This window comes from Acomys minous, assembly GCF_964271855.1.
Source record: "Acomys minous genome assembly, chromosome: 15".
Lineage (NCBI taxonomy): Eukaryota > Metazoa > Chordata > Mammalia > Rodentia > Muridae > Acomys > Acomys minous.
The window spans coordinates 35694364-35717965 of record NC_140497.1 but is presented as its reverse complement, the minus strand read 5'-3'; the positions used below and the strand labels follow the sequence as shown (position 1 = coordinate 35717965).

The window sequence follows — 23602 nt, the reverse complement described above, 5'->3', positions numbered from 1 at the left end:
AAAGCTCAACTGTAAGAGACCCTGAAATCTTGCAGAATCTGGTCTTGGGCACTTAAAATTATTCATAAGCTTTTTTTCAGCTTCCACATATAAGTGATAGGGGCATGTGGGGAGGGGTTTGCTTTCGTGGCCAGGCATCATCCTTCCTTCTGGATGCAGCAGAAAGACGCAGCCTTTACCTGGGAACTTTTGTTCTCACGCAGGGAGGTCAGAGGTCAGGCTCGCTCCTCTCAGCATGCCCATGATGTTTCGTTTTTTCTTTTCTTTTTCTCTCCATCTACTTTCTTTCTTTAAGTGCTGAGAAACCTCTCCAAGGAGTAACTTTTTGATTCTCTTCTTGGCCAGCCTTCGGAAGGCGTGTCTCTTTGTAATAGGCATTTTCTGTTCTGTTTTCAAATTGTGCCGAACTTCAGGAGGGGTTTGAACCTTACAAAGTACATGTCTCCATCCGCGTTTGGTACTAACGGCAGCGAGAGTAGAATGGCACTAATTGCTTCTAATCTCTTCGTCACTTCAGTTTTGGTATGAGAACATTGTATGACTTGTGAGTGGGCATTTGTGCCAGAAAAATATCATAAAACCATTGCTCAGAAAGCTAGTGCATTAGGAGTCATCAACAGCACATAATAATGGCAATTAACGGCAATCAGGGTCCAGCCAGCTCTATCTGGCTTTTTAAAAAGGGAGCAAAACATATGAAATTTATTTTGATACTATTTTTTTTTTTTGCATGGAGTCTTTTTACATCTGCCTGTGATTATTTCGCCGTGTAACCACCACTTCAGACCCAGTTCGTTTTTTTTTTTGGGGGGGGGGAATGAATTACTTATGTAATAAGTTATAGTTTGGAAAACTCCTCTAACAGTCTATGAGCTCTTCTTCTTATGAAACATTCAATACAAGAAAAGAAATTGCAGCAGTAATTCAAAACAGAAATCTGGGTTTCTAACAGAAAGATGGTGGCTCCTGTGTGCCTAAGTTAGTTGACTTTTGTGAGGATGAAAATTTGTACTTTCTAGATTAATGTAGTAATTTAATATGAAACATAGCCGATATTAAAACCAACCAACTAACCAAAACCCTGCCACTGGGTACACGGAATCTTGTCACAAACAGCCTGGCATGGAGCAGAGCCAGGACATATTTTAAGATGGCTTCATCGAGGAACCTTCCTTTCACGGTTACTCATGTGGCATAAGGAAGTTATAGGCAGACTCCAGAAGCGGTACAAACTTCTCATGCATTTAAAAAAAATCACAAATGTGTGAAAAGGTTTAAATATAAGGGAGAAATATAAACGCAGTTTGTCAAAGACTTGAAATAACCCATTTAACACTGATAACCACAAGGGCTTCTTGCAGATTGTGAAGTAGGTTTTTTTTTTTAAATTAGAAGCCAGCTATGTTGCAACCCCAAAAGCATATGATATCGCTGTTGCTAGGGTTGTGCACTGCTCTGTGCCAACTAAATAAACAATCAGGATAAACCCACATAAATTGATGGCTTTGGTGGTAGAACGCATTGGCCATCTGTTTATTGTTTTCTATTTTTTATTTTTAATCATGTGTTCTCTCACCCCATCTTATCTGTGTATCTGACACTTGGAATCCAGATCTGCTAGAAGGGGATTCGTCAGTCATCTTTGTGGTTCTGCTGTTTGCTTCTTAGCCGAAGTGTGAAAAGCCATGAGACTGTAAATCAATGAGAAGGCAGAACACTTTCATGAAGTCACGTTCTGAGCCTGGGGTATAAGCTGTGATCTGTAAAGTGTTATCTATTTTTCAGAGGCAGTCACTTTATTTTTAGTATAGAGGTAGTCTTAAGTCTGTAAGGGTTTTTGTTTTTTGTTTTTTTTTTCCTTTTGTGTTGTACGCATATGAAAGTGTAGGATTGGTTGACATCTTTGGGTGTTGTGTTCTGGGTCTTTAGCGAGTGCTCCCAGGTACGCTGACAACTTGTAAGTGGTGGCTGCGCTAGTAATACACACACACACACACACACACACACACACACACACACACGTATGCAATCATGGTCTTAGAATATTAAGATTTGAGAAGTCTCTTTTTTTTTCTTTTTGAAATTCTTTTTCAATTCTAGAAACTGAACCTAGGGCCTCACACACACTAGGCAAGTTCTCTGCCACTGAGGTATATCTCCAGCCTGGGGACTGTTTTCCTAGGTATTATGGGAATACTGAGGTCACTTTAACTAGCTAACAGGTGTGTGGGCGGTGGATAGAGACAATGTACATGCCCGGCTTGAAGTTCCGTGGAGAGAGGTTATTAACACGGGGTGGATAATTAGTTTCACCATCAGTACCATGCGGGCCTCTGCAGATCACCTGAGGAAGCGCCAAGGTGGGGCAGTGCTGGGGTTGTACCAGCATGAAGCTGTTGAGGCTGCCCCATGAGCAAGGGGCGCTGCACCCCAAAGTTCTGTGGTGAGTCTGCAACGATGTCCCCTCATAGTGGGGAGGGTGGTAGACATCTCTCTAGACCTGCTTTCCTCTCCCACAAAAGTCTGGGTCCTGTAGCTGCTCTGTGGGGGGGGGTCTACTCTTTACCTGACTTGGGCTGGGTGTCGGAGGCCCCTCTGCTGTATCCTCTGTGAGGTAAGTGGTGAGCGAACTCACGTTCTGTCTTCCAGTGAGAAAGGATGTCTTGACGAAACATGGCTGTATCGTACCCCAGAAGATAGCAAGAAACAGATGGCAGTGAGTTGAGAGGAAAAAAAAAACAGTCATGTGTGTGTGTGGCTTGAATGGCCTCCCCAAAAGTCAAGTTGAGGTTTGATTGCCATTGTGAAGGTATTAAAACAAGGAGTCTGTCAATGGACAGGACATTCTCCACAGTTGAGTGGAGAGTGGGGTCGGACTTTCACACATACTCTGGTGCCTCATATTTGACCACGTCCCATGGATGGGGAGACCTGGTGGCACTCAGAGGAAGGATAGCAGGCTACCAAGAAGAGACTTGATACCCTATGAGCATATAAAGGGGGAGGAAGTCCCCCTCAGTCACAGTCCTAGGGGAGGGGAGGTAAGGAGAAAATGAGAGGGAGGGAGGAATGGGAGGATACAAGGGAGGGAATAACCATTAAGATGTAATATGAATACATTAATAAAATTAAATTAAAAAAAAAAAAACACGGAGTCGGAAGAGGTTGCTGGGACCTGAAAGATCCACCTTCATGAAGGAACCAATGGCATTGCTGAGAGGGTGTGCCTGCCTCCCTCCCTCCCTCCCTCCCTCCCTCCCTCCTTCCCTCCCTCCCTCCTCTGCTTTCACCAAATGACATAAAGGGGCTGGCTAGATGCCTACTGGCCTCCAGAACCACCAGCTAAATAAAGCTGTGCTCTTCACGAATCACTCAGTCTGAGAGATACAGGAGACTTTCTTCCTGAGACGGCCATTTCCTAAGATCCTCAGTGGCTCCCCAAATCTCTGCACCAAACACATCGGACCACGCTCTCTCTGTGGTCTATTTCCCCCATAGATATATTTAGTAAACACAATATATTTAGTTTTATATCATATATAAATTTTGTAAATAATATATCTATGTATAAATATACAAACCATATATTGTTATACTAAATATATTATGTACATAATATATTATAATACACTGAAATATGCGCTCACGATGTGGTTTAATATAAAAATCAGGCATGATAGAGAGTATCAACAGTTTACAAGACAGAACATTTGTTAGAGTGCACTGTAGCAAAGTTAAGTGAATGCGGTTCCTCTTGCTTCTGCAGAAACTTCTTGGGGTGCGCAAGAACCCACCCATCCTCTACTCGGGTTGGATATCTGAGATGTTCTTCCTGTGGCTTCTGTGAAGTCAATGCTAGGTGAACAGTCATCGTAAAAAAAAAAAGTGGGTCCTTTCACTTTGGGGAGAGGACCATGGGTCTCTGACACCTCGGGGTTCTCCGTAAGTTTTGCCATCTGTATAGGACCCAGAACCTCTTAGAAAGCCACAGGGCCAGCCCTGCAGCCCTGCAGCCCTGTTTCCCCATCACACAGCAGGAGTAATGGCTCATTTGCAAAGACCTCTGGGAAATTCAGTGCTGATATGAGTCCCCTCAAAAATGCAGGGAGGCCTTTAATCTCAGCACTTGGGAGGCAGAGGCCGGTAGATCACTGTGAGTTCAAGGCCAGCCTGGTCGTCTACAAAGTGAGTCCAGGACAGTCAAGGCGACACAGAGAAACCCTGTCTCGAAAACCAAACCAAACCAACCAAACAAACAAAGACAAAAGTGCAGCGAGGAGTAGGATCCATCAAACATGTGGTTCCCCTGGGTATCGTGGTGATGTGAGAACGGAGAGTGGTATTTCTAGCATGGGAAGCTTCCTGCTGTGCACCCAGCATGGGGAGACCTCTGCAGCCCACCCTGTGCCTTGAATATAGTGATTTAAATGTGAGAGCACCCCCTGCTTGCCCCCCTTCCCCCGACAGGCTCTGAGTTGAAGCCTCAATCCCCAGCTGGTGGCGCTATTCCAGCAGGTGATTCTGGGACTCTTAAGAAGGGCGACCTAGCTGGAGGGCGTGTCTTTGAGCTGTATCCCCTCCCCACCTCCTTGCCCCTCCCTTAGCATACCTTCATCTCTCAGCTTCCCGCCCATCATGGTATGAGCTGCTTCGCTCTACCCGGTGTCTCAGCCATGATGGACTAAATAAACCCTTGGGAGCTGTGAGTTTACGACAAGTGTCCCACGAGAAAGCTGGTGAACATGAAGGGTGTCATGGAGCATGTATGGCAAGCAGCCCTGGAGGACAAGTGGCACATCTGCACGGCCGCTGCCGTTTTTTTGGCTTTCCGTGACGTTCAGAAGACAATGACGGGAAGGCCGGGGGTGTGGGGGGGGTGGGGTCTACAGGGTGGTGCAAGAGTTTACCTGAGACAGATCAGAGTAGAAAAACACAAGTGTGCTGGGCATCTGCAAAGAGAGAAGCAAATGAGGAAGGCACTGACGAAAGAGCTGTCTGCTGTGAGATGGGTGGGGCTCTCTGTCTTCCTGGGGACCCACTGTGCAGTTCCCAACATGCAAATGAGGACAGGCCTGCCTGGCTGGCTGGCTGGCGTTCAGCTCTGGGCAAGAGCTGCTTTGAGGTGGCAGGCAGCTCGAGGGCTACGGCTGGTTTAATTGGCCACGCTGACTCACAGCATCCCTGCGTCCATGGTTTGGCTGGCAAGGGCCTACTGTCTTCTTTCATGGTAAAATTCTTACTGATGGTGTTGGGGCGAAAGCCTGGGCCCTGACAATCCTGTAGGGGTTATCCATCTGTTCTCCATACGTAAACTGAGCAGACAACTTGTAATAAAAGGCAGAGAAAGGCCAGGTGTGGTGGTACATGCCTCTAATCCCACCATTGGGAAACAGAAATGGGTGGATTTCTGTGTGTTCAAGCCTGGCCAATATGTAGCTAAGGCTACATAATGGGACCAGGTCTCAAACAAAACAAAATAAAACAAACCCCACAAATAAATAGAAGAGAGAGGAGATTTATGTGATGGGAGAAGTGGAACAAATAAGGCGGTTCAGTGACCGTATTTAGGGTCTTCACATGAGTTTAGAGCAGAGGTTATCAACCTGTGGGTCTTGACCCCTTGCGTGTTCGTGCGTGGATGGGAGTAGTGTTGAATGACCCTGTCACAGGAGTCACCTAAAATCATTGGAAATAAACAGCTATTTACACTACTGTTCATAACAATAGCAAAATTACAGTTATAATGTAGCAACAGAAATAATTTCGTGGTGGGGGTGTCAGCACACCATGAGGTCTCTTGTTTGCTACTTCATATAGGATTCTTTGCCTCCAGTCTCACTATAGACACGTTGGGAACACAGCCATGTAGTGTGGTGTCTGGTTTTACATGAGTCCTGGGGATTTTAACTCAGGTGCTTTGGCTTCTATGGTGAACACTTTACTCTCTGAGCCATCGCCCCAGTCCATCTTTTAACTGGAAATTTTGTGAGTTTCTGGTTTTTTTTTTTTGTTTGTTTTGTTTTGATTTTTTGTTTTTAGAGACAGGGTTTCTCTGAGTAGCCTTGGCTGTCTGAGACTCGCTTTGTAGACCAGGCTGGTCTCAAGCTCACCGCGATCCGCCTGCCTCTGTCTCCCGAGTGCTGGGATTGAAGGAGTGTGTCACCATGTTTTTATAAGTTATCAGACTAGAACCTTGTACTCACTATGTGGCTCAGGGACCAGCATGCCAGCATCTCCTGCAGGCCAGCATCTCCTGCATGCCAGCATCTCCTGCACGCCAGCATCTCCTGCACGCCAGCATCCCCTGCAAGCCTGAGTGAAATGAACAACTTCCAGCTGCAGCTAGACCTCCAGGACCTGAAGGGTGGCATGATCTCATACATTCTGCAAAAGATCCTACTAAAATGTTACAGCATACTGGACCACCCGGATACCTGCTGCATGTTAATGTGCATCCAGTCTTCATATAATTAACTCACTGACTAACAAACAAACAAAAGGAAAACAAATCATCAGTTCAGAATATATGGCGATCGAGTTTGATGCAGAGAAAAGTCAGGTGTGTGACTTTCATCACCTTACCGTCTGCATTCTCCGCATAGCAGGTTGTCGGCTAAGGAAGCCTTGGCTTGAGAGAGCTGTCCCTGTTTTTGCGTAAGCGATCTGAAGTCCTCACAGCTGTCTTCGGAGGTAAGAACTCCTGTCTGGATATTTTAGAAGAGGAAACCAGTTTAAACCTGATTTGCACCAAGCCTGAGGAGCCAGCGGTGGAGGAGAACACGGTGATTTACACTCAGAAAAGGTGGTCAAAGAAGGGGCAGCCAGCTCAAGCTTGGCTGGGGACATTTCTCAAGTCAGTGGAACAGCCTGGGGAGGTTGACATTTGCAGAATGGGATGTAGCTCAGTGGTAGGACACTGGCCTCGAAGCTCAAGGTCCCGTGTTCCAATCTCAAAGTTTCACCAAAGGAGAAAGAAAAATGAAGACAGCTTGTTCCAAGGACTCTTTCCTGCTCCAAGGTTCTTCGTTTTGTTGTAATTTTTGGGTTCGTCCTTTCTTTAGGGACAGCTAGCTTTCTTTTCTGTCTTCAGTCTCGGTTTTGCACAGTGAAAAGGGAGCGGCTACAAAAGAAGAAATACGTGTCGCTTCAGAAGGACCAAGTATTCTGTTTTAACGGTTGCTTCCGGTACTTAAGTTGGTCCCGGGTGTTGGTTCCTGATTTTGATTTGGATTGTAGGCACGTGCAAATTGAGAACATAGACGTGTGTGTTAGTGTTGAAAGGAGTGTGTTTAAAGGCGCCTGCTGTACCTTTTAGGGGAACCCAGCGGAAACAAAACACAAAAAAGGTCTCCCAACAGATGACCTCTTCAATTTAGTATTTAACATTTCAAAGGATTTTTGAAGGACTCCTGTCTTCTCAAAAGGCAGGAAGAATTTTTTTTTTTAAGCTGTTGTCATTAGACTTTAGAGCAAAAACCTTCGGCTGTTTTCCTGCCCACGATTTTTAATCCTAACCTTTGTTTTGAGATTATAGACACAAAAAGACAGCCTCGGGGATAAACTGGGCCTATCTGTTTTGCTTTTCTTTCCCCCAAAGACTTACAGTGCAACTTTGTTCTCTGGACTCCTTTACCCCCTGATGGATTTTTTTTTTTTAAAGATGAAATCTGCACGGTGATGTCTGTCATTAAAAAAAAAAAAAAGCTGCAGTAATGAGAGAGCTCGGCAGTTACAGATCAACTTCGTGTGCTCACAGCCTGTTTCTATAAAATATAAAGAGCCATAAAGCTCACCCAAATTATGTTATACGTGTCATTATTTTAATGTTTAGAGGGTGGGTGGATGTATGGGGTTGGATGGGTTGCTGTAAATTAGCTGTAATGACCTCGTGCAGCCTCAGGCTATCGATGCTTTCCTAAGAGAACTCGAAGGGATGATCGCTCAGTTATTTCTCACCCCCCCTTCCCCCACTTCCGAAGTTCCCTACAGCCCCTTCCTACTCTGCTAATAAGCCACATGTGGATGCCTTAGTATTTAGAACAAAAGTTCCCAGAACTCTCCGTGAGGAAAGAACATAGCTCAGCGGGTGAGTTCCCAAGTATTTGCACGTTTTGCATGTGTTTGGACAGTGGCTGGTTAATACTATGCAAATGATGTAGCCTTTCTTCAGTATCTGCAGGGGGGTGGTCCAGGAGCCCCTTGGGTACCACAACTAGAGGATGCTCCTACGTGTCTTATCCAAGCACATATTATTCACAGGTAACCCATCCAATTCTCTGGTTGTCCTTTAAGTCATCTGCATGTGTCTCGTGTTTTTTCCCAGGCAGCGGACACACTTCAGTAACATGCTTGCTGTTATGGTCACACAAATACCGGAAAAACACAACTTAAAGGAGGAAAGATTGAGTTGGAAGGTTTTGGTCACTGCTGGCTGGGTCTGGGTGGTGAGACAGGGCTGCTCACCTGTTGGTGTTTAGGAAACAAAGAGAAAGACAGAGGAGGGACCGACTGAGAACACACCTCAGGTGACCTACTAACTCCAAGTTGACCCTTTCTCTGAAAGCTACTATTGCCTGCCAAGAATCCATGAGGTTGTGAGCCTGCCAAGGAACCATTCTTCTGAAAGATCAGAGTCCTCACGGTCACCTCTCAGTGTCTGGATCTAAGGGGCCTTGGTTACATGTCACATTCACATCATAGTTATAGTGCATGCTTTTGGAATGATAACAAGAAAAAGTTTTTATATTCAGTATGGAGGTAAGGCTTTTCATGGCTGTTTCCATCTGCAGTTGGTTGATACTGGGTAGAAAGAGCTGCTGGGTGTTGGTGGTGCACTCCTTTAATCCCAGGATTTGGGCGGCAGAGGAAAATTAATCTCTGAGCTTGAGGCCAGCCTGGTCTACATAGCAAATTCCAGGACAGCCAGGGCTACACAGAGAAGCCCTGTCCTGAAAAAAAAAAATATCAAACAAATAAAACCACCAAAACAAACAAACCAAGAAACAAACAGAATAGGAGCCAACTGTGGTTTTCTCTTCTAATGCCCATTAAAGTCATTTAAGCAAGCTCACGTCAGACACAGCTCAGCTGCATCATCTGTCACTGGGGCGATGAGGGGGGTCTCTTGCATTTGTACAGCGCCTTTCTCCATTTCTCAGCAGGTAGTCTTCCATACTGCTTTCTAGAAGCATCTGGAGTACAGGTTTGGCATCATTGATTGGGCGCTCGAGGGACCAGGAATGAAGAACACCTTGAGAATAATGGAAGAGCACAGGGATGCGGACATGGGAAAATGATGGACAGTGACAGCTACGCCGGCTTAGAAGTTAGAGGCCAAAGGCCTGGACCACTTGTGCTGCTTCCCAGATGTATTGCCTGGAGAAAGTTGTTTTGTACCTTAGTTTTGTCATCCATGCAGTATGCATGGGTAGGGGTAGGTAGATTTAAAAATCATTCCCACACCCCCACACCCCAGTTTTCACAGGGGTTGTTTGTAATATAATGCTAGCTCAGCACAAACCAAGCAATGGATCAATCAAACAGTCAATCGTGAGAAGTCGTGGAGTGCAGAGTTAGGAGCCTTGTGCTAGGGTTTCAGAGCCACTGAACAAAACTATCAGGAATCTAGAAAGAGGCTGTGGTAGTTGGATCAAGGATAGTAATAACTCTTTTATATACATTTGACGTGTTTTGGGGGAAAAGCCTGCTTAGATGTCAGAAAGATGGAGGCAATGGGACTGAAAATTTATAGGCTGGAATTAATGTGGGGCTTACGCCTGATAAAATGAGAGATTGTGTAGGTTTCAGAAAATGTTGTCAAAGAGATGGCAGAAAGAGTCTATGGCATTTCGGTTATTTGCTTCTTTCCAAAATTTGAATAACCACCATGTGAAATTTTAGCATCGCAATTTGGACACGTAAAGAAAATTGTGAGGTAATAGTTTTGATTAATAACAACTTATTTTTAATTAGGATTTAGAGAGCTCTCTTCCCTGCCCATGTATCATCCTTTAAAAAAGGGTTTTATTTAATTTTTCAAGAAATGTAGCCTTGGAATCACTACATAGCTTTAACTCCGGGCCCCATTGCTTCTGTTTTTTAAGGTGTGTGCCAGTCACCATGCCAAGTAAATGTAGTGCTGGGAATTGAACCCGGGCTTTCATGTATGCTGGGCAAATACTTGCTGTACACAGGTGTTAACTGTTGTCTCATTGGCTGCATTGTTAGTGGTGCAGATATTAAGTGAGTGCATGGTCACATGTAGGAACAGCATGTAAGACTAAAGGATGGCTTGGGTCTCTTCAGGTCCTTTCTGCTTCAATGCAAGTAAATAGAGTGTGTGTGTGTTTGTGTGTGTGTATGCATGTGCACACATGAGAGAGAGGGAGAGAGAGGGGGGAGAGAGGGGGAGAGAGAGAGGAGAGAGAGAGTGTGTGTGTTCAGAAGCTCAGAGGTTCTCTAGGAAAGAAGGCACCATCTCAGTACTAAGCGAGAATGAAAACAGTAGATTCGACCACAGAGAACAGAAAGAGATTTGGGCATAGCTATCACTATGACCTGCTCTAGGTTCTTGCGCAGTTGTACCATGGTTTTTATTTTTAACTAGAAGTCAACATGTACTGTGAGTCCCAAAGATTTGAGGAGAAGGACCACTGACCCAAATCACCATGGTCTAACTAATTAAAGCAAGCAATTAATTAAAACAAGCTTTTTAAAATTTGTGTACATGGGGTGTCCCTCCCTAAAAGAAGGGTTTAAGAGATCAGCGTTGGATGTGAGGAAGGCAAGGTATTTATAGCTCAGGGCTAGGAGGGATTCCAAATGGGAGATTTGTCAGATAGAATAGGCAGGGCTACAAGCACATAAGCGTAAAGGACTTCCTGAAACAATGGCGTGAGTTCAAGGTGGTCATAACAAAGTAGTCATGACAACCTTCTAAGATGGTTATTAGTTTTTTGAAATAAAGGCGTGGTAGCCATTTCCTGGAACAGGGAGTTCAGAACCATTTGTAGTTAGTGTTACAGGTGAGGCATAGCTCCATCCTTGAGAAACAGATGTTTAATCATGAAAAAGACTGAGCCTGGCTTGTCTTTACTATAAGGTGGCTTTTAAGCCTAAGATGGAGGCAGGCCGGTTCATCAATATTATGTAGAGAACACAGACAATCCTGGTAAACACGACAAGACACCTCTCTTTAGGATGCTGTCCAGGTAGAGGTGTCCAACAAGAGGAAGTAGCCGTGTTAACTCCTTGTTCTCTCTCACCCAACCGAGCCCATTTCACGTCACGATTTAAGTTTTCCCATCTGATTTAATTCTCTTCGAGGCATATGAGCCATCATCTCTGCCGCTTTCTAACACTGAGACAAAGTGGAGAAGAGAATTATTACCGACCAAAGCATCCTTGGGCATTCTCCTTCCTAGGGGAATTATTGTGAAGCAACAACTTGAAAAATAACTTATTTTGACTGGCTTGAACTTGAACTGACGAGAATGGAATGAATTACAGGCAGTGAGGGTCTCTTCTGCAGGACCACTCTGTAGTATGCTTCACGAGCTGAGGGCTGTGTGAAGCCTGCGTGACAACCGTAGCACCGCGCGTCTAGTAGAGGTAAACACGTGCTTTCCTGGTTTGAAAAAAAAAATCCACAATGGGAATGCTTGTTCAGATCCGTCTTCCAGTTTCTCCCCACCTCTCAGTTTTAGGAGGGTGTTCCTGATGGGATTTGGGAAACTCGATCTTTGAGATAAAATGGCGTTCCCTTGATCCCCATGAGACTCCCACCTGCTTTTGTGTATATGGAGTGTTCTGTGAGTTGACCCTTGCCTTAAACTACGTACTGATCTTTATGGGTTCCTAAGTCTTGGGTTCCCACTTTTTAAAGCTGTTATCAAAGAGAAAACAGGGCCCTTCCCAGATGTTAAACTGTTTCTTATTTCTTATTTCAGTTCATGTTGAGCTGTTGCGAAGAGTTCAATGAAGCTTAATTCAATTAAATTTTATTACTTCATTCTGTCCCGACCCTGGAGTATACTTCTCCCTTCATAAAGAGAAACAAAGGCAAGACCGTGGCCAAGGTCAGATGCACGCACTTCCCTTACACTTAGGTGCAACACTTGGCTTTTGTAGTTGATCACACGCCTCACTGTTGAGTCTCAGCAGCTGTTAGGATTTACTGTGCTTGGGTTGTACTTCAAACTGCTTGTCTGACCTATTTTGCTGCTGATTGTTAAGTGGGTTTCATATTTCATCGACTCCCATGGCTGTGAGAAACCTTGGAGGACGCCTGGTCTCACACACTCATATTAAGAAAACAGTGAGTCCCACAGAAGGTTGGGGACAGGCTTAAGGTCACTGTGCTAAGACACTGTGTGTGCAGACAGGGCTAGACCCCATGTAGAAAACTCTTCATAGTCTTTATGGTTGACTGCATTATTAGTGGAAAAATTTCAAGTCAACTCTATGTTACTATTGGGTATATAAATTTTAGATTCCCCCCACCCCCAGCTATTACTTTTCTTTTTCTTATTGGGCTCTACTTCTAACACACATAAAAGTATATTGAGTAGCAAACCAAACTCAAAGCAAGCAGTTGTTCATCAGTTAATGACTCATCTTGTTTCTTCTGTATTTCCATGTACTTCTTATCTTTATAATAATTTTGAAGTGATCTCAGATATCATAATGTTTGTGCCACAAACATTTTACTATATATCCCAAGCATATATTTATACTTAAAAATAGTCATAATATTATTAACTTAATAACCCAAATAAGCTAGCAATAATGTCAGATATCCCATAGTTGCTTTTTGTCTTGGTATAAATATTATATAGTCATTGTACTTTCAGATATGTTTTCTCTTTTGAGGGAAAAACACGCTCTATTAAGAATGGGTGAGCCAGGCGTGGTGGCTCACGCCTTTAATCTCAGCACTTGGTAGGCAGAGGCAGGTGGATTGCTGTGAGTTTGAGGCCAGCCTGGTCTACAGAGCGAGTCCAGGACAGCCAGGGCTACCCAGAGAATCCCTGCCTTGAACTCCCCCCCCCCCAAAAAAAGGAATGGCTGGGATTAGTTCATTGGAAAGATGGAGGCTCTGCAGAGGCCTTTCAGTATCACTGATAAAATGAGCCACAACCAAGCCGACAAAGTGACTCAGTGGATTATGGCATTTGCCACAAAAGCCTTTGTGGCATAAGTTCGACCTCTGGAGCCCACATAAAAGTGTAAGGAAAAGAAGCAACTCCTTAAGGTTGTCCTCTGGTCCCCCGACACCTGCTACGGCATGCACACAGATTCACCCAGAAGCACACAGAAGCAAACAGATGCACACAGAAGCACAGTTTTTAAAAAAAGTTTTTAAAAAATGTAGAGCTGGAGAGATACCTCAGCAGTTGAGACCACTTACGGCTCTTGCAGAGGACTAGCATTCCCATGGTGGCTCACCATCATCTGCATCTGTAGTTCAAGCTCTAGGGAATTTGATGTTCTTGTCTAACCTCTGCTGGCACTAGGCTCTCATATCAGCTATACATATAGGCAAAATATCCATACATATAAAATAGGTTAAATAGATATAATAGAAAAAAACCCTAAAAGTTTAAAAAATAAGCTACCCCTTTATAGTTGCCAAGGAATTGGATAATGACTTAATTAAGACTTAATACTCTTTGGAGTATTTTGATTCTTTCTACACAAACTGGTAAATCTCTTAAAAATAGTTTATTGGTTTTAAATTTTTAAAAAAGTTATTATTAGTGTATATTTTGAGTGTATGTTTGTGTGTGTCCAAATCCTACACACAGTTGAAGAAATATTCTGTGCCAGGAGGTGGAGCCCTGTGGTTTGTAGTCCTCCATGCTGCGAGGACTCTGTACTGAGGTGAGTGATTCCACTCTTCTGCAGAGAGACAGTTGAGGCCTCTGCATCCCAGGGCCATGCTGGACAGCTCTCTCACACTGTTTTCTCAGTGGTGCTTTGGTAGGATGAGGAAATGCCACAGTGTCTGGAAGCTAAACAGGGTGGACATCCTGCCCGATTGATTCATCCATTTTCTGCATTTCTCCTTGCCGTTAGTCCATCAATTCAAAGATCTCTTCTTTGACTCTGTGAGTGTTGAGGGGTCTAAATATGGAAGCCTTAGCAATTTCCCCTTTAAAATATGTGTTCTCAGGTTCACTCATTACAACTGAGTGATAGCCAAAAGTCTACACCTGGTAGAGCGCCTTCCCTCCCTTTATCCTGGTCACGTGGAGAATTGCTTTCAGAGTTCAGGGCCAACCGTCCTGTGGAATAGCTGGTCAGGGAGAAGGAACCATTTCCTGCTTCTAGTCCACCTGTCCTCAGAAAGGGAGGTGTAAAAATAAGATGGACATTGAGACCTCTGGAGGGAGGTAAGGAGTAGGGAGCAGAGGCAGGGACCTGCAGGGTATGAAAGCAAGAGTGGCCTCAGGCTGTTGGAGGGTCACCAGATGCTGTAGACAGATGCTCGGCAAGGATCAATAGAACTGGTTGTTTAAACACAGATGGGGCAGAAAGAAGGGGAGGAGTCCCTGGAGAGGGGTCTGTTAGGATCCTGCATTTAAAACTTGCTTTGTAAAGACGATGCTCCCTACTTTTTTGTACTAGAAACTTTAAAAGTAAGCCCATTTGCATGTCTGTGAGGCCAGTGGGGGCCCTAGGGCATCAAGAGAAATCGGAGAGAGATGATTTTTTTGAGCAGGTGTGTGAGTAGTGCTTGGAATGGTTACAGCTCTTCCCGTGTGCATATGAGAACATTCCAGGCTGGGGTCAAGCAAGCATTTGCGGGGCAAGATCCATAGGAAAAGAGGAGCGCCAGCCAGCCTTAAAAAAAAAAATCTTTCAAATCCCTTAGTCCCCCCTTGGGTAGCATTGCTCTAAGCACTGGCTTCCTGCACCAACTATATATTTTTTTCTATTGCTATGATATAAAGAAAGAGTTCATTTGGGCTTATGTTTCCAGAGGGTTGGTCCATGGCGGTGGAGTAGAGGCAGCAGGCAGCAGGCAGCAGGCAGCAGGCAGCAGGCAGAGCGCTGGCAAAGCCCCTGAGAACTCTTGGACTACAACCACTAAGCAGCAAGAAAGCCAACTAGAAATAGAGCAAGCCTTTTGACTCTCAGTGCCCGCCTCCCAGTGACGCACTTCCTTCAACAAGGCCACGCCCCCTAGCCCTCCCCAAATAGCTCTACCAACTGACCTAACCTACACATTCAAACGTCAAGACTGTGGGGGCGCAGTGTTTCTCTTTCAAACCACTGCCTTGGGAAACCTGTCAGAAACTTAAGGGAAAGAGTGACCTCTTGTCCCTGTGAACTTGGATGGACAGTCGTGGTGGTGAAGGTATGTGGAGGGTGGCCTTCTTTCACATTATTGAGGGCGTGAAGTCAAAAGGAGCAGGCACAAGATACCTGCTGTTCCAGTGACCCACTTCCTCCAGCTGGGTTCTTCTTTCTGAAGCTTCTAGAACCTTTCAGAATAGTGCTACGGAATGGCGACCAACCAAGTATTCAGTACATGGACGTACAGGAGGAGGCACTTTCATATCAGAGCAAACCACCCTTCATGACAAACCTCCCTCCGCTAATCTCTTTTTTTCCCTCCTTCCCCCAAAGAGGGTCGTGTTAGGGTCAGGAAGGTTGTGTTCCTACCCGTGCTGAGATCCTTTCCGAGGGCACATTCAGCCCAGGTTACTGCATGCAGTTAGCTCTGTACCCCTCCTGAGACGAGTCACACAATAGAGGTGTCACTGATTGTCGCAGCCATCGCCGCCCTTATCGCAGAGAGGAACTAATACATCCTTATGAAGGAAACTATGCTTTGCCCACTAATTGTCTCAAGGGCACTGTCAAAGCTACCGGAGGCCCTGCATCTACCTGCCTTCCCCGCTCAGTAATCGGATCGGATCTTACTAATGATTGAACACTGAGCTGGTTGTTAGCAGGCGTCCTGCAGAGTACTTAATGTTCATGCTCATATTTATTCTTCACGCAACGTTAGAAGGCAGCCATTTCCCCCGTTTGACCTTGGAGCCATAATGATGGCTTAATGGAGATGTTGGACTTTGCCCAAGGTTTTGCATCTAAGAAGTGCTTTACCTAGGATGTACATCCACGCTCCAAAGCCGGTGTTTTATCTCCCCACACGCTCTTTTCCACTTGTTGTTTCTTCTTCGGTGTGTTGGGATGAGTTCATGTGTACCTGTGTGTGTGTGTGTGTGTGTGTGTGTGTGTGTGTGTGTGTGCGTGTGCATGTGTGTGTGTAAAGATTAGAGGTCAACCTCAGACGTTGTTCCTCAAGCCCTACGCTCTTGTTTTTTGGTTTGTTTTCATTTGCTTCTTTTAGATAGTGTCTGTCCTGGGACCTGGATTCACCAGGCTCTTAGGCAGGCTGTCGCTGCCTCCCCATAGCTGGGATGCCAAGCGTACTCTTTCTGTCACCCTTGTCTTTTTTGTGTGAGTTGGACTCAGGTTCTCATGGATGCACAGTGGCTTTATTGACTAAACCATCTTCCCAAAGCCCAGTTTTCTTTTATTCTCCGAGAGAATAAGACTTAACTTTTCAAAGGATGAACATTCAAGGCCATAAGCCCCTTAGTTTTTCGGTCCCTAAAGAATACTAAGGCAGAAAACCTTTATCCAAGATGCTTAGTGTCAGAAGTATGCTGAATTTGAGATGTTTTGGCAGAGTGGGGAGCTTTTACATTATGTTCTCTGTGTATCATGAGCTGTCTTGGGGATAAGACACAGGTGTAATGTGAAATTCACATATGTGTCCTATATGCATACTCTGGGGGTATTTTACACATTTCTTTTTAATAATTTTATGCATTAAAATTGCATTAAATATTCCCCTATGCATTAAAAATTCCCCTAACTGGGCTGCATAGAAGAAGATGCACCTAGCCCAACTGCGACTTGCTATGTCAGGGCCGGTTGCTATCCATGGGAGGCTTCATCTTCTCTGAGGAGAAAGAGAGGTAGCAAAGAGGGAGGGGAAGTGAGAGGGAGGGACTGGGAAGCTCCGATTGGCACGTAAAGTAAATAAATAGATTAATTAGTGAGAAAAAAATACCCTCCCCCAAACCCTATAACATGCATCACCTTTGGAGGTAATGCTGGAAGGTTTTCAAAAAGATTTGAAATTTGTAACTGCTTGGATTTTAGGTTTTTGGGGGCTAGGGACCCCTCAACCTCAATCTACCAGCTTGCAGGCTTTCTTTAGATCGGTTCACAAGGGCCTAACCTGGTTGAACCTGTGGAAGCCTCCAGAGGCCTATTCTCACCTCCCCGGCACTCAGGGCCCACACGTTTCACTTGGGTAGGCCGGCGGCAGATGCTCCACACATTGCCTTTCCGACATGGCACCTCCATGCTGGCTTGCTGCGAGAGTCCGTCGCCCTACTTCCTCCTGGCCTGGAAGCAGCCTGGAAGGGAACATTGTGAAGGCTGATGCTGCACTCAGACTGCGCAGTCTAATTGGATTGGGAATGCATCCTCTTGCCTGCTCCCCACCAAGCTCCGTGGTTACTTCTTATTCTGACTTGCTGATTTCTGGGCCCCCGGGGCTTGGCAAGCTAGTGTGTTGGTTCACACTGCTGCCTTAGTGGTGAGACAGACTCACTCCCGTTAATGAGAGTTAAACCTCTCAAGCGCCGTTCTTGTCCACCCTTCCCCCCTGCCATCCTTTTGGATAACACTCACACTACATGCCACGCCAGTGCCACGAGGCCCAGCTGCTGTGCCACTTCTCCCTTGAATCTGTGCAGAGGCATCTTTTTTTCCTGGGCACAGACACCAAGCTGGCTTCTTCCTGTATGGAGGAAGCACAGCTTTACCAAAATGGACGTTTCACTTTTTTTCTGGACTTGGTTCTCCGTGCATGGATAGGCCACCTGCGCACTGTGGCATTTAGTTTGTTTGTTTCTTGTTTTTGTTTTGAAACTGTGTCTTAATATATAGGCCAGGCTGGCCTCCAACTCCTGCCCCACCCACCCCAGGTGAGTATCACTACACCTGGCTTTGATATCTTTTCTTTCTTTTTCCTAATGAATCCAACTGTCGTTTAGGAACCTGGGAGCATTAACAAGCAATCCCAGTAGACACTGTTATGATTTGAATTGGGTCCGACCCCAATTTGTAGGTGGCTGTCTTAGACCTCAGTAATTCTGAATAGGATGCTATTGGGACAGAGGGTCATTGCACATATAATGCATTATGATGAGTATAGGGTGGCCACTACTATTATAATGGCGTTCTCATAAAAGGGGAAACTTGGGTACAGATACAAGAACAGTACCACGTGAAGGCGAGACGATAAAACAGAAACCAGGTGGACATCAGAAACTGCCCGTGGCCCCCAGAAGCCAGAGGCAAAGGTATAAACATATTCTCCCTCACAGCCTACAGAAGGGATTAGCCCTTGATCTTGAATTACAGTTTCTGTTGATTAAGCGATCTAGTTTGTGGGTGTTTGTTACAGCATGCCTAGCAAATTTGTACAGATACTTGCAGCAAACAAAACAGAAAAAAACAAAAAACAAAAAACAAAAAACAAAAAACCACGAAATTAGCCACGTTTGATGGACTTGCGAATGGGAGGCTTTGTGAATGGAGCACTTTGTGAATGGAGCCGTAGCCTTTCCTTTCACACGCTGTTTGTGTCTCTATCCAGCAACCCTGCAGACCATATATATGTTGATTTTTAAAAGGAGGTTAATGTTCAAGTGAACTATTGCACGCTGGAACTGGCTGGTGTATGCACAACAAGGCAACTGGGGAACTTGGGCACATCACAACAAGGTTTGACTGTGAAAGACAGCTACTAAAGAAGAGGAGAAAAGAAAGGAAAAAGAAACAGAAAGGGAGGGGGCAGGGGTAATACAAGCCCAGGCAGCTGAAACCTGCGACTCAAATGTGTGTGCATGCCCCATGTTGAAGTTACTCTCATCTTAAGTTGCTTGAGAGATTGTAGAGATGATAATTTTAAATTTCCTTCAATCCTTTTTCTTTTACGTTTTGTTTATTTGTTGTATATATATATGCATGTGTGTGAGTGCGCATGTGCCAGCTCACTGGAATCCAGGCCAGAGGACAACTCGCAGGAGCTGGTCTCTCCTTCCATCAGGCAGGCAGGTCCTCAGGCTTGGCAGCAGTTGCCTTCACCTGCCAAGCAAGCCTCCTCGGCAGTCCTAGTTTTACACGGCCTAAATTAGAATGCTTCTGAGGGTAATTATTGACATGCACAGCGAAGAGCAGATGGAGAGAAGAAATAGAATGTTTGCCTTATTCAGTGTGATAATGGGGCAGGCAGAAGGGTTCAGTCCTGGACCAAGGGAAGACTTATCCTGAAAACAGTTTTATTACTATTTACTGAGCACGATCTAATTGCCCAGCCACTGCTCTAAACAAGATGGTTTCATGGGAAGATACTTTTTCTCCTGGAGCCAGGGAAGAAAGGCAGAGAAGAGAGTGGGCAGGCCCAGGGTCACCAAGCCAGGAGGTAGACCAGTTGGATTCATATTCTGGTAGGTGTATTCCAATGCTAGTGCATTCCCTGTATCTCCTAAGCGACACTGCTTTAGCAAATGTTTTGTGGGGAAGAGCAAGCCTTGCTGAGCAAAATTCTGAAAGTGTGTCAAGGAGCTGTGCCCCCCAAGGCACTTCAGGGGCTCCCTCCCTTTGTTCTGTGTGGTTGAGCCACTTCCAAGGATCCTGCAGCCCTTTGCTGCGCTGCGTGGAACCCTTAGTCCTGACTTTGTGCTAGTGTTTCTCCAACCTTGATCACACGGGCTCTGACAAGTACGTCGAGTCACTTTCTATTGAACTTTGACATTGGTGTGGGACAATAGGACGTAACAATACTATAAGCGAATGGATGTTTTAACCAACACACGTTTGGATCTCTTGTACTAGGCAGTTGTTTTTGGATTGTTTCAGGGTTTAAGTTGTTATGTATTTGTTCAAGTTATTTTTTTATAAAAACTGTCTTTGTTTCTCCTAGTTTATTTCCTAACCTGGCTATCATACAAATAATTGAGACTCTCTTACATTTGTTTATAAAGCTTTACAACACAATCTTGAGCAGTTTAAGTCTGTTCTTAACCTTCTATGTTATACTGACTCCATCTTTGCCAAAATCTCCGAGTTACTTGCTTTTTAGTGTATTTCCCTCCCCTCCACCAACGGAATCTTCATCTCTCCTGCACCTCTGCCTGTGGCTGAACACCCCACCCCACCCCATCCCACCCCACCCCTTCCCTGCTGAATCCCCCTACTTCCTCTTCTAATTTCTCCTCTCCTATCTGGCAGGAAGTCCAGCCCTGTTCTCTCCTCTGCTCAGCGACTGGCTGTAAGTTGCTTTATTGGCAAACCAGGGGACAATTGGGGAGCAGCGTTTGTATAACACCGAGACAGGAGATTCTCAGAACAAGGCTTGCAACCAGATATGAGGGATACAGAAATCAACATTTGAATTACACAATAATCTTATACCAACATTTTTTTTTTTTTTTTTTTGGTTATTTTTGAGACAGACTATCTCACGTAGTCCAAGTCTGGTCTTGAGCTTTTGGTCTCCTGCTTCTACCTCCCAAGAGTTGTAGGGATATATGGTTTAAGTTTAAAAATACATCATGACGCTGGAAAAAATCTTTGGGATGCTTGCCTCCAGGGAGCTAGAGATGTGTGAACATAGACTTTGTAGAGTCAGGAAGCCAGATCAGATCTCGTTTGGAAATTAGTCTCTAAAATTCCTTGGAAACAGAAGTGTGCCCCGTTTAATGTCCGGGTTCAACTTTCTGTTTCCTTTGTCATCTGTCTCTCTAGCACAATGCTTCTCAGCCTTCCTAATGTGCGACCCTTTAATACAGTGCTCATGCTGTGGTGACCCCCTTAACCATAAAATCATCTTGTTAGCTGCTTCATAACGGTAATTTCGCTACTGTTATAAATCATAGTGGAAATGTCTGATGTGCGACCCCCAGAGGGTGAGAACTGCTGTGCTGCTCGTGGCTTCTCATTTGCACTGGGCCGCATCTCACCTCTAGCATGGCCTCCTGTCCGTCTGCCCACCGATGCAGGTAGGTGTCAGTCTCCTAGCTGGCAGCGTGGATTACCTGCTTGCTGAGGCAAGGTGTAGGCCGAAGAGCTAGTCGGGTTTGTGTGCTGAGGCATCCACACGTGAGGAATGTTCCGACTTGCCCTTCTGCTCTGCCAGAGAGCCTGCAGCTTCAAGGACCAGAAGGAGGCGGTGGCCTCTTTGCACCTGAACTGTCTGGTTCCTCAGGGGAGCTGGGAAAGCAAGAGGGACAGGAAGCATCTAGCAGCCTTTGTAATTACCTCACCCTCCCCTTTTCATTTAAATAAACAAAGTTGTAGTGATACCTATTCAGTATGCATCTTATTACATCTTTGCCCTTTTACTCACGGGTGAAAGAAAGCTGACAGAATTATCACCTCCCCCCAAAAAATCCACACACATAAAAAATTGGATATGTTTTTTAACTCATGTCTCCACATCTCCCAGTGTGTGTGTGTGTGTGTGTGTGTGTGTGTGTGTGTATGTGTATTAGTGTTTTTCTCTATGTGTTTGTCTCTATCTATCATCTATTTTCTATTTTATTCTATTCTCTATTCATGGACAGCAGAGGTCAACCCTGGGTGTCATTACTCAAATGCCAACCTCTTTGTTTTGTGGATTCAGGATCTCTTGGGGGGGGGGATTCTCCTATTAGGCCAGATGACCAGGGAATCTGTAGATCTACCTGCCTCTGCCTCTGCCCCACCCCCTATACGCCTACTGGTAGGATTATTAAGTATTCACCATTATGCCTGGTGTTTTTATTTGGAGATTTGGTGAACAAACTTCTCATTTATGGTGTTCCTGGCAACTGCGCTACCGACAGAGGCACCCCTCAGCCTCTGGACTGGTTTCTTTTCACTTGGAGGACAGTGACCAGACATTGTCCTCTAAGAAGGTGCTGGTATAAGTATTTTGTTGTTCTAATGCAACCAGTCACATTCTTTTTATCTCAAAACGCATCCTGTCCTTGAGGAAATTGTTCAGTAGGTAAAAGTGCTTAAGTGCTTGCTGCCAAGCATAAAAACCCGAGTTTATCCCAGAGACTCACATGGTGGAAGGAGAAAACCGACCCCTCACCATTCATACCATTTGTCCCATGACTTCCACAGGCAGGCTGTGGCGTATGTACACACACACATACACACACACACACGGATACATATTTATTTACCCCCGTTGAGTAATAAGTGATAATATGTCACTTGACAAAAACCTCCTGCAGACCGTTACTTAAGTAGTAACCTTCTTTGCTAAAACATCAGCAAAACTTTCACTGCACCTTTCTCATATCATATGACTCCATACGCTTAATTAGTTAAGCTGTTAAATGTGTGAGAGAGAAGTTCAAAACAAGCTGTTCTAGTGCACTCCAAAGACGTGATTCATGACGGCATGTGTAGGTTTCATTCTGTGTCAGCACTGGAGACATTCACCATCATGCGCCGCCATCACAAAGCCATCTGAGCATCACTGGAGACATTCACCATCATGCGCCGCCATCACAAAGCCATCTGAGCATCACTGGAGACATTCACCATCATGCGCCGCCATCACAAAGCCATCTGAGCATCACTGGAGACATTCACCATCATGCGCCGCCATCACAAAGCCATCTGAGCATCACTGGAGACGTTCATCATCATGTGACGCCATCACAAAGCCATCTGAGCATCACTGCAGACGTTCATCGTCATGTGATGCCATCACAAAACTAATACAGACCTTCTGTATTTCCCCCTTCTTTGTGTATGTTTTCTATATGTATGTGAGTGTGCACATGTGGAGGCCACTGTCCTCCATATTCCATTTAAGGTAGGACCTGTCACTCAACCTTGGAGCTAGCTGCGTTTCAGCAAGGCTGACAGTCAGCAAGACCCAATGAGCCTCCTGTCTCTGTCCCCCACAGTGCTGAGGTTACAGGTCATGCCAGGCTTTTATGTGGGTATTGGGGATCCAATATCAGGCCTTCAAGATGGCTGAGCCATCTCCTGAGCCCCAAGGACTCTTGAGTCTTAAAAATGTAAATTACCTGGAGTCCTAAAAAACAAAAACACAAAATTATGAGTGAAATTGGATAAGACAGCAAGTATTTGAGTTTTGCCTCTTTTATTTTTTTGTTTAGGTTTGTTTGTTTTACTTTTTGAGACAGGTTTTCTGTGCAGCCCTGGCTATCCTGGAACTCACTCTGTAGAGCAGGCTGGACTCTCACTCACAGAGATCCATCTGTGATTAAAGGCATGCGTCACTGCCACCACTTGAATTAAAAAAAAAATTATTTATTTTTATTTTATGCACATTGGTTTTTGACTGTGTGTATGTCTGTATGAGGGTGCTGGATCCTCTGGAACAGGCCGCCATGCCGGTGCTGGGAATTGAACCCAGGTCCATTGGGAGAATAGCCAGGACTCTTAACCACTGAGTAATCTCTCCAGGCCCTGAGTTCTGCCTCTTTTAAAATGGTTCCTGTAGAATGCTTCCTAGAATGCTTGGAAGCCACATGTT

The 23602-nt window shown here is 45.0% G+C and overlaps 1 protein-coding gene and 1 long non-coding RNA gene across 6 annotated transcripts in view; one reads left to right on the top strand and one right to left on the bottom strand.

Moving 5' to 3' along the window:
- The window catches only part of STOX2 (storkhead box 2), a 227943-nt gene that overhangs the window by 87668 nt on the left and 116673 nt on the right, over positions 1 to 23602 (top strand). The gene's annotated exons all lie outside the window — the stretch shown is intronic.
- On the bottom strand, positions 16905 to 22925 carry LOC311585209. Of its 2 annotated transcripts, XR_014775140.1 has the most exons (4): positions 22380 to 22925; positions 21060 to 21309; positions 17722 to 17830; positions 16905 to 17444 (listed from the first exon to the last, which is right to left on the bottom strand). It is a non-coding gene; the product is annotated as an uncharacterized lncRNA (long non-coding RNA). The 2 variants fall into 2 exon arrangements; XR_014775139.1 differs by having other exon boundaries at positions 16905 to 17830.